This window comes from Nelusetta ayraudi, unplaced genomic scaffold (assembly GCF_046127955.1).
Source record: "Nelusetta ayraudi isolate G7.1 ecotype Tasmania unplaced genomic scaffold, CSIRO-AGI_Nayr_v1 ptg000073l, whole genome shotgun sequence".
In the NCBI taxonomy this organism is placed as follows: Eukaryota; Metazoa; Chordata; class Actinopteri; order Tetraodontiformes; family Monacanthidae; genus Nelusetta; species Nelusetta ayraudi.
The window spans coordinates 1,360,466-1,371,470 of record NW_027466123.1 but is presented as its reverse complement, the minus strand read 5'-3'; positions in this window follow the sequence as shown (position 1 = coordinate 1,371,470).

Here is an 11,005-nt window from a genome sequence, read left to right as displayed (position 1 = left end):
TGATGCGCACCCTGGGAGAAAATTACCGTTAAAAAAAAACAAAAACAAACAAAAAAAACAAAACAAAAACGAATCGATAAAATTGAAATAATAAAAAAAAAATAATAAAAAATGACACGAATCGATAAAACTTTCGATTATTTCGTGGTTAGTTAGTTCGGTTTCGTTTCTCGTCCGCGCCGCATGTGCCTCGGTGTGTTTACCTGCGTCGGGCCGCTGCCGGAGTCTCTTGCGCCGTGAACCACAGTAATCCCGTGCGCACTCGCCCATTCCCCGCCTCACATGTTGCCGTGCGCCCGGACCGCCGGAGCTCACACCGCCCGTGCGGCCGCCTCCTCCTCCTCCTCCTCCTCCTCCTCTTCCCCCTCCTCTTCCTCCTCCTGCTCGCCGCGCCGCCCGGGACTCTGAATACGTCGCCCTGCTCGTGTTCCCCCGCTCGAGGGCCGCTCCTGCGAACATCGCGTGGATGGTTTACACCGGTTCACGGGCACCATGGAGGTGGGGGGGGGAGAGAGAGAGGGAGAGAGAGAGAGAGCGAGAGAGAGAGAGGGGGGGCTGGATCGCTAAACTCCATGTGAAGAGTGAGAAATGAAATCCTGCGAGCCAATCGGCTAAATTCAACATGAGAAATTAGTCTTTTCCGCAATATTTTGCATGTGAAATTTTCAACCGACATCATGGACCAGGTCAAAATTGTACAATGTCAATGTCTGCTTAGTCAAAAGATGGCAAAGAACTCTGGCCAAGTACTGCAATCTAGACTTCAAGGCTCTAAGTGGAAAATTCGATGGTTGAATTAGCATTTTTATGTCGGTAAAAACTTAAGATGCAGCCGATAATATACATAGATCAATAAGGGTCTTGCTCCTAGTTAGCTAGTTAGCCATCTTGCACTGCCATTTTTTTTTTTTTTTAAAGGAAGCAACAAGTAGATACTGTAGGCTCTCACTAAGGGAAGGACTGTTTACCGAGGACAGAAACCGTATGTTTTCCCTCCTGGCGTGACGTGAACTTCAGTTACCTTACGTGACCCCGTCGCTGTTATGGGAACCCGTGGGTGACCACTGACCCCCCCCCCCCCCCGCCCGGTTGGGGAAAATATGAAAGCTTGTCACTTTAATCTTAATTTAGAATTTAGCCTCTCTCTGCGTTTTGCCATCTGCTTCTGATTCCAGCCTGGCGTGCTGATCCCACAGGTAGGAGATGGGGGGGGGGCAAACTATGCACAGCTCTGTGCAGTCCGAGGCAGAAAGACGATCGGAGATGTAGACCGTTGCACTGCTCACAACGGTCACACGGGAAACTACGGGTTTGATCAGTATAACGACTTGTCGAGGAAAAGGCACAAACTGCCACATTTAGCATATTAGCACATTTAGCACTGATACCACTCTCTTGCATAACGAGTAAAGTACGAGTACTTGCATTTCAGTACTCCCCGATACCATTACTGAGAGCTCGTAGAGTACACATTGTAGAATTACTTTGATTGTTTAAAAAAAATCTTCCACTGATGTTCTGTTATACAAGTTTCACCGCAGTACCAACACAAATTCAGCAAAATTGTCATATGCATGAGTATGCAACTGGTATGGTGTCATGATATTGGCATTTATTCTACGAGTACGAGTAGAGGGCTCAACCTTGGTATCAGTGCCGATACCCGATACTGATATCGGTATTGGTCCATCCCCAGTTGTAACAATACGCTCACATTCCGATTCCGAATTCTTGAGTCTTGATTTAAAGAGGTTAGGAAAGTCACGAAGGAAAGAAAGAAGAAGAAAGAAAGAAAGTGTTTCTGGTGAAGGACGGGACTGAGCTCCAGAGTCGGAGAGCTCACTTGGATGCACAATGGTGGTGAGGCGGGAAGGAGGGACAGAGAGGTGGAGATAGAAGGAATGTGTGGTGTTGTGGCTGTAGTTCTTGGTTTAACTCGATTGCTCTCTTCAACCATTTCCAAGTAACCCTGTGGTGAAGTATAATCTACAGAGGTTAAACAATATTTACAACATAACTGACAACTCGCCGGTGTGGATATATATATATTTAGCCTTAGTAGCGCAGAGTTAGTTAGCCTGTCCGCGCGTAGCTAGCAGAGCTCGACTGGACTGAAGACGGCTAAGAGACTTACCAACCAAGTGCGTCGCGCCATGCTAAGGAGCTAAGGATCTTTATGTTCACTGTTATACAAATATCTATTTTATGTTGGGCTGTGATTATAATTGTTACCCATCCACAAAGTGTAGAAGGACACATACGTTCAAAAGGCAATGTAATGTCTCAGAGTTCTGTAAAAGTTGATGTTGCCGAGCTCCAGGTGGAACAAAGTTGGACAAAATGACCATGTAATGTTGAATATAAGACACTCACCAATGATTTAGCAAGAAATGTTCCAAAACAATCCAATTTTTTTTTAAATTGTTATTAGTATTATTATTATTATCATTCTAAACAAGGCCATGCCTCTAATCTTCCTATAATTAAAAATAAACAAACAATGTTTTTAACGCCAGACTCTGATTTATTTTTTTATTTTTTTTATTTTTTTCCGAATTGAACACGGCAGCTGGCAGTATACGTGTAAAGCCACAGGCACATTAGTTAGCAATAGGTTTGCCATCTTTGGTGGAAAATGTGACTGAAGAGAAAATTGGAACGTTGTTTAAAATGACCCAATTACTCCTTTTTTTCGGCGGCATTTTAAACATTTGGGACACTAATCAGTGAGTTTAAATGTGCGCCGTCTGTCTAAGTCCATTAAAAGTCATCGCGAGTCAAAACCAAGTGCCACTGGAAGTCGCTTTGGATCGCTCCTCTCGAAATTACAGTGGAATTACAGTGAATTTGGAACACCCCAAAACTCCCTTAAACCCCCCCACCCCACCCAACTACCTGTGGCTTTTCAGGACTACACAAACAGCTGCTAAATAGCCACATGCTGCTTCAGTACTGCATGCAGTATCAAGCCTACAAGGGGGTGACGGATATTTCTGCCAAGAAAAACAAAAACAAAAACAAAAAAAAATAGGTGTTTCATCAACCCCTTGGATGTAAGACGACATGAACAAAAACTTTAGAAATGTTCCAGTTGCTGGATGGTCCGCCTCGCTTTAGTTCTGGTGGTTCTATTTTTGGTCGGTGAACCTCCAGGTATTTTTCCTCCCCGAGCGGGCCAGACCGTTTGCAAAAACCACCAATGTATTTGGTTAACGTCTGGTAGCGAAGTGAAAGCGGCTAAGCCACGCTGACGCGTGGCGATATCTATGTGTAACTCATGTTGTTTTTTAATCATTCATTCCTAACAGAAGTAGAGAACGGCCACAGAAAGAGGGGGCGGGGAGAGAAAAAAAAAAAAAAAAAGAAACATGAGAGTTGATGGCTTGAACAGGGGAGGGTGAAGGCCACATGAAAAGACTCCCCCTAAAAACCAAAGCAGGAAAAAATGCCTGTTGAACATCTGCCTAATAAACCACTTTTACAAAAAAAAGAGGAAGATCTCAGCGCCGTACAAGAAACTTTTTTTTTTATACTCGGTGCTCACATCTCAATGCGTCTCCAAGCAGTTACAGACTTTTAAGAGGATGTTCTACCGCGGCTGGCTGATGATTTGTTGGTTCGGTGCGTTTCCCCATTTTTTTGCTCAGCGCGTCCCCCCCCCTCGGGGCTCAGCGCTGGAACAGCTTCGATGAAAAGGCCGGTACCGTAATACGGTTCTCGGTGCAGCTCTCAGGTCGGCCGAGCCTCTGTTTTGCGGTCGAACGGCCCAGGAGCGCGGGGGCCAAGTCATCGCCGTCGGCTCGGACAGGAACCTCGGCTTCTTCAATAGACACGAGCGGGCGTCGCCCCCAAGTGAACATGACAGCGCACCGGCCATCCGCTCTGTTTGGAGATGGGCGGGAACGACCCCCGAAGGGCTTGCGGGAACGCAAAGACAAAGTCGCAGGCGGAGCACCGTTCGAACTGGCCAAGCAGAGGAGAGCGAATTGGCAAACAACAGAGTGAGACAAGCTCCTCCTTTGAAGACGCCTCCGGAGGTCAGTCGGCGGGATTCTGGGTCAAGTAGGGGGATGACAAGTCTGATCGAGCCTGGCTGGAAACGCTGAAACCCGATCCATTCAAATCAATTCCAATCAATCAATCGTCTCCGAAATGTCCCAGGAACGTCCACCAAGAAGGACCAAGGGGAAGAACCACAGTCCCAGTTCACGTCAATAGTGGATGACCGCGTCGAAAAAAAAAAATCCTCCAAAAGAGAACTGAATGCACGAAACAATTGGTAGATTTTAGAAAGCGACACAGATATTCGCTTAAGGATGAACAATAGGCGCATATTTTGTACAAGTTCAAGTAGAGTACTCAATCCCGTTATTGGTACCGATACCCGATACTGGTGTCGGTGCATCCCTCCTTAAAACAGTTCTGTTCAGTCAAGACCAAAGCAAGAATCCATCCTGCAATCTGTACTGAAAGGTCACGTTTGTAATAATGTTGCTTGATGTATGATATTTATATTGGCCAAAGCTGAACATACTGCCCAAATATACATAAATACATTATAAAAGAGTATATATACATAAAAGAATGTACAGAGAGCAATAACCACTGGTGATCCGGCATTATGTTGATGCAAAAAGTAAAAAAAAAATCAATAAAATTTGGCTGTTTATTAAGGTTATGGCTTTATTGATGGTTGCCGTCACGCAATATGTATTTCCCCTGTGATCTTGTAATATTGCGGTTCCCTCTGCTTTAATGTTTCTATTATTATCATTATTAAGATCTGTGATTTGTGTTTCAGATTTGCACATCAAAGTTTGAAAAAAATGAAAATGAAAATGAAATTGATGTCGTCATTCAACCATCGTCACAGGGTGTAAATTAGGTTTGGCTCATCAAGGTCATTAGTGACTATTTTCAATAGGTGACCTTGAAGCTGAGGTTCGTGTTCCAGGCTCAATCTGTGGAGGGCTTCACAGGCGCATCTGGAAGCCTTTAGATCATCTCAGAATAAGAAGACTCGTCCAGTGGGTTTTTGTTTTTTTCACAACTTTCCCCAAACAGACAATCACTTGGCCACTTGGCAGACAAGAACTCGAGGTTTAAACAAGCTGTCACTCTACGTTTGTCTTTTAAAAACAAAACAAAAAAAAGGACGGACGTATCCCGGCGAGATTGCTGTCGAAAGTTAACGTCAACCTCCAACAAGGAAGTCCTAGCTCGCTTGTTTATGCAAGTGTGTCCCAGATTATTAGCATTTCAGAGGTGTTTTGTAACACAAATGCCAGTTTTTGTTAATGGCATGCTGCCTCACACCTTTGGGTGATCGTGCCCTGCCTGACTTAGGAGGGGGAAAAAAAGTCTTACTTACATTTGTAAACCACAGCATTTCACTACAGGTGCAATAAAAACACATTTTTATGTAAATTTGTATATTCATTTTCCCCCTCTTTGCACTGTATATAGTGTTGTAACTATGCAAATTTCCTCAATGTGGGATAATTAGTCCTTCTTCTTCTCCTTGTTGTTCTTCTTCTTCTCCCCTAATGTAGTTATAACACGGAATTTCTAGGAGATTTTTGTTGGCAAAAAAAAAACAGCTCTTTGCGCAATACTTATCGCATGAACTCAAAATAACTTTTCAAAAAACACAAGGTTCAGAACTCCAATTAGAAAACTTTATTAACATATGTGGCCAAAGGCCAAACCTGTCCGAGCTAATGTCTGTATCACCACTATCCCTGGGAGCTAAATGGAGGTATTACCCTCAAAGTTTTGGAATCTGATCCAGTCGGTATATTTGCGCACTCATTTCTCTGTCACAACAAGCTTGTTATTTGCACTTTATAAATGTGACGCGGAGATTCATTAGAGCTGTGAACGGCTCTTTTGAAAGTCCCCCGGACAGAACCCGAGTCTGGCCTTATGAATGGGAGCTGCGGAGATCTCCCACTGTAAGGAAGTGGCGGCCGATCGGACTGAACCAACAGCGGTCGTCACACGCGATGCTGAGCTCCGCGATAGAAGCTAATTTAGAAATTGAGAAGAGAAGCGGCGTTTCACCGCCTCTGGCTAGCTGAGAGCGCGCGGCTCCCTGTTTGGATAGAACTCAGAGAGTTCCTTGTGCAGATGCATGTTTTGGATGGCAGCTACACAAGCGGAACCGCACTTCTGCCGCTGCTGTGCAGGCGTGCGTGTCTTCGAATTTTTAAGCATCGCTCGGACGCTGAAGGGAAAGTGGAAAGGCTTTGTATCCGTTTCTATGTTCTGTTTTTTTACTTTTTTTGTGGGTGTTTGTTTCTTGTTAATATTGTTAATAAAGGCATTGCATTCTATTCTATCCTATTCTATTCCATAGCTGGAGAGACATTGATATGGGGAAATGGAAATGGATTTTTCTTGGCGGGAAAAAGAATCAACAATGTACTCGTTTTTTGTTTAAGGAAATTAAATGTTGGGTCTACCAAGTGGTGATTTTGTTGTTTTGTTGGTCGATGTTGTATTGTTTTGTTGTGCAACACTCACAATCACCAGGTCGTACACTTACTCTTACGTTCTATCAAAAAACAACCTGTCATCTCTACTCGCAGTCGATTGCAAAAGATATGTGCAATGTGTGAATAAAATGTGACGACAATAAAGAGTGTTTGAAAGAATTATTAAAACAGATTCTGAAATGTGGAAAGAACATTAACGGCTTAGGCCCTGGTCTGTGAATAACGACGCAGGGCGGCCGAGGAGATGCAGGATCTTTAAGGAGTGGGTCCACTTCGTTTTTGTGAAAGCGTCGCAACGTGCTCTCCGAAGGACTGCCACTATGATCGAGAGAAAAGAGAGAGAGGGGGAGAGAGAGAGAGAGAGAGAGAGAGAGAGAGAGCATGACCACAGCTCCACTGACTCAAAACGTGGACGGACGTATTTCCAGAAGGTTACGGGTCTTGCGTGCCGTTGCGTCCAGTGGGGAACCTCCGCCGGAGGCCCTGCGCGAGGGGGCGACGGTTCGGCCGACGGCGAGACGAAGCGGGTCGGTGGTGCTTCGGCTGCGGTGGATGTTGTTCCTCTCCGAAAACGGCAAGAAACGGCGACACCGGGGATCTCCCTCCCTCTGCTCGGCTTCCACCGCTTCCGTGGCGGCCGGTGAGAAACGTGGGATCTCCAGTGGCGAGCGGAGCGGATGGGACCGTCGGTAATTGCTGCCTCCGCTGCTCCGGCGTGGAGGCACAACCTCTAATTTCCCGTGAATAATGTCCCCGTGTCAGACTGCGGGCCATAGAAAGTGGCAGTTTCCTTTCTCAGAGGGTTTGCGGCCCGACTAATACGCTTAACTGTGACTCTGTGACCAGTCGGGGCCTGAGGGCCTGCGACCCTGAAAACAACATGTTTGCAGCCTCTCCCTTCTGCTGCGTCGGATTGGGAAAGCTTCAATTAATTTAGAACAGGCATGGCCAAACTACGGCCCGCGGGCCACATCCGGCCCGCTGCGTGTCTCTGGAAGGCAGTCATAAATCCCCCCCCCCCCAACGAAACAAAGTTTGGCCACCCCTGATTTAGAATTAGAATTAGAATTAAAGCTGCAAGCAGCGTTCAAGGCACTGAGTCAGCCGTGGCCGACGCCCGCTGACGCCTAACCTGGCATCTCAGTTTTATGATGTTTTTTGGACCCTGCCTTCACCCTAGGCCAGCTGGGATATGCTCAAGCAGGCCCCCAAAACCCTGAGAGCAGGCTGGAGCGGGTATTGAAAATGGATGGATAGATTCATGGATGGTGTTTCTTGGGCGATTCCAGGTGGATTTGGAGTGTATTGCGACTTTAAAGGGCCACAGAATCAAAACAATTTCAATGACTTAGAATCATGTAGGGTCTTCCCAGAGAGAACTAAGATCGTTCCAGCGTTTTTACCTCTAGGTGGCGCTCTGGAGCAGCTAGAGTTTTCATTTCTTCGTCGGATGTGAATTTTTTGCAGCCTTGACACGTGTGCAAGATTGCCACATTGCCACATTGAGGAAGTGTACATAATTCATCACCACCTTTATTTTTTGACATTCAGACATACATCAAGCACTGAATATGCAAAAAAAAAAAAAAAAAGAAGACGATGTCCTCCACAGACACATTGTGTCTCCATGTGCATCTTCTCTCATTCTTCTCAATCCCAAATCAATGGCAGGTGTCGGGTTGTCAAATCAGGCAAAAAACAACCTGGATTCTGGAACCAGAATCTTTGACATACATCTACAGGTTGTGTCTATAGTCCAAATGTGGCGAATCCCGGGTTGCCAAGTCACTTTAGGATATTTTTTACTTTTGAATTTTATTGTACACTTTCTTCTTTCCTCATTGAATCTTTGAATCGTTCAACAACTAAAAAGTTCAGATCCAACACACTTTGTGTACACCGTCCACCTATCTTCAGCTTCAGCTTCTTCCTTTCCGCTTCGATTTGATTCTATTTCAGCCATTGAGCGGCGCACATATTACCAGCCTACGGTGGAGTAGAATTAATGCTTCTTTTTTTTTTTTTTTTTTTTGCAGCCGCAAGACTGAGATGTAATTAGGAGTTTGTGATTTCAGAGCAAGTTGCCGTCGCGTCACACAAGCGGTTATGTGCACAAACTTTTCAAGAAACCCAGCAGATTTTTTTTTTTTTTTTTTTTCGGGATCGTGTTGGGAAAGAGCAACTCCACGAAAAAGCCACAAAAAACAAGTTTCTTTTTCGCCGTTTCCATAAATTGTTCAAGAGAGAGAGAAAAAAAAGGGAAACCAAAAGGGGGGGGAAAGTAGCCAAAATTAGAATAAATTACAGAGGTGAGTATTAAAGCCCGAGCTGGAGCAAGCCACTGCAGCAGAACACAAGCTGCCTCTTTGTTTAGCGTTGAGCCCTTCTGGTGCATCCTCCTCCAGCAGCGCAAGCAGCAGCAGCAGCAGCAGCAGCAGCAGCAGCAGCAGCAGCAGCAGCAGCAGCAGCAGCAGCCATAAAGCCTGCTGCGCCGAATTAAAGAGCCAATAATCGCAGGCGGATTTATTTTCTCCCGATGGTTTCGGACACAGAAACTCCTTTTTTCAGCTGCGTGTTTGCCGAGGAAGTTGCTTTTTTTTTTTTTTTTCCTCTCTCCTCTTCTTCTTAGAGCAACATGTTGGCGGCCCGTCCACCACGCTGCCGCCGCCGCCGCGCTCCCCCCCACCGGTGACCCTCTGCCAACAGCTGGCAGCGTTTAGACTTCAAAGACAGAGAGGGGAGATCTTCGACCGCGCATTTTCATTTTTTTTCTTTTTTTCTCTGTTTTCTGTTTGTCGGCACGTGGACGATTTTATTGATAAAAGTCTTGTGAAAGTCGGTGGTCGTCTTTGTGGTTGGACGGGGGCTGTACGTCAGAGAGGTGGAGAGGGGGGGGGGGGACGTTGATGTGAATCCCAGCAGTCGTTTACAGGAGCGACGATCATGTTCTTATTATCCGGCAAACAGTCAAACACAAAGTTGAGACCGACCAAAACTGCCTCGGTAACGGCAGATGCGGCAAAAATTACTCATACTGTGTACTTGAGTAAAAGTGCAGATTTTACACTCTGGTCAAAGTAAAAAATACTGAATGAACTCTTTTACTCGACTAAACGTTGACAGATACAGACAGATATGAGTGCACAAATGCAGGGAATAAAAGTAAAAAAGTAAAGTATAGATACCTTATACATGTCCTTAAGTACTTTTTTACTTCCCACTTCTGGGTAATGGTAACGCAAGACAATGCAAATAACTCAATTTGAAAACACCAGCTCACTTTGCCCAAAAATCCATCACTCACATTCCTATTAATGCAGCACAGGAGCTTTCAGATTTCAAGTCTTCTGGTAAATCATTTCAAAAAGCCAAGATTAGTGTCAGGAATGATGCCACAACAGCAGTCTGAGTGCCACATTTACAATATATTATACACGATGCCTGGGTTTGACCCTCAAAAGTTAATGTATTTGTCGGGGATGCACCGATACTGATACCTGTATTGGGGATCGGTACCGATACTGAGCTTGTATACTCTGCGTGTACTCATAAAGTATGTGCCGATAGCACACCACTGATACCAGTATTGAATATCGATACCAATATCAGGGTTAAGAGCTTTACTCGTACTAATAAAATAGCGACCAATACCAGTATCGGGTATCTGTGCCAATATCGGGGGTTGTGCACTAAACTTAGCAATACCGGGATTGAATACTCTACTTGTACTCATATAATATGTCCCGATACCACGACACAGATGCCAGTTGTATATACGATTTTGTTAAATTTGTGTTTTGAAACTTGTTTTTATAAAAACATGCCAGGGAATGTTGTTCACTTAACACAATGTGTGGAAAACTGAGAAAAACAAAAGTAATTCTATAATGCGTAATGACCTTATTTAGTACTACTAAAAAAAAAAAAAAAAGCAGTATCGGCGCATCCCCAGCACTCGTAAGGGCTCGAGACTTGTCCCCCACACTCAGCATGACAGCGTCTGAAGGGCCGCGTTCACGTTATTTATACAGAACATGTGTTGAACTCCCAACACCAACACCGAATTGTTCCCCCTTTTGTCTGGTTCGCAGGCGGCGTGTTTCCCCGAGTTTGGACGTGTTACAACCTCCAAGAAGCACGCACGAGTCGAGTGTACGTTGAGGTTGAGCAACGCGAGCAGATGTGGACCTTGTTTAGATATTGTGGTCTAGCGAGGATTACCGAAGGAATGCGGGCCGCGGGAGAGAGCAGCCTGGGACGTATAGCGAGCGGCACAATAGATCTGGTGTTCATCTGAGGTTCAAGCATGACCAGGAGAGAGAGAGAGAAGGAGAGAGAGAGAGAAACGAAAAGAAAAGAAAAGAAAAAACGGAAAGCAATTCTTTTTTCGAATTGGTCTTGGAGCGAGAAGAGGTGCTTCCTAACATGTGTGTTTGAATCCCTCATTGGGTAATGTGGTGTCAATGCTGAGATTGTGATGAATAAATACACAGTCGTCAAGCCGGATG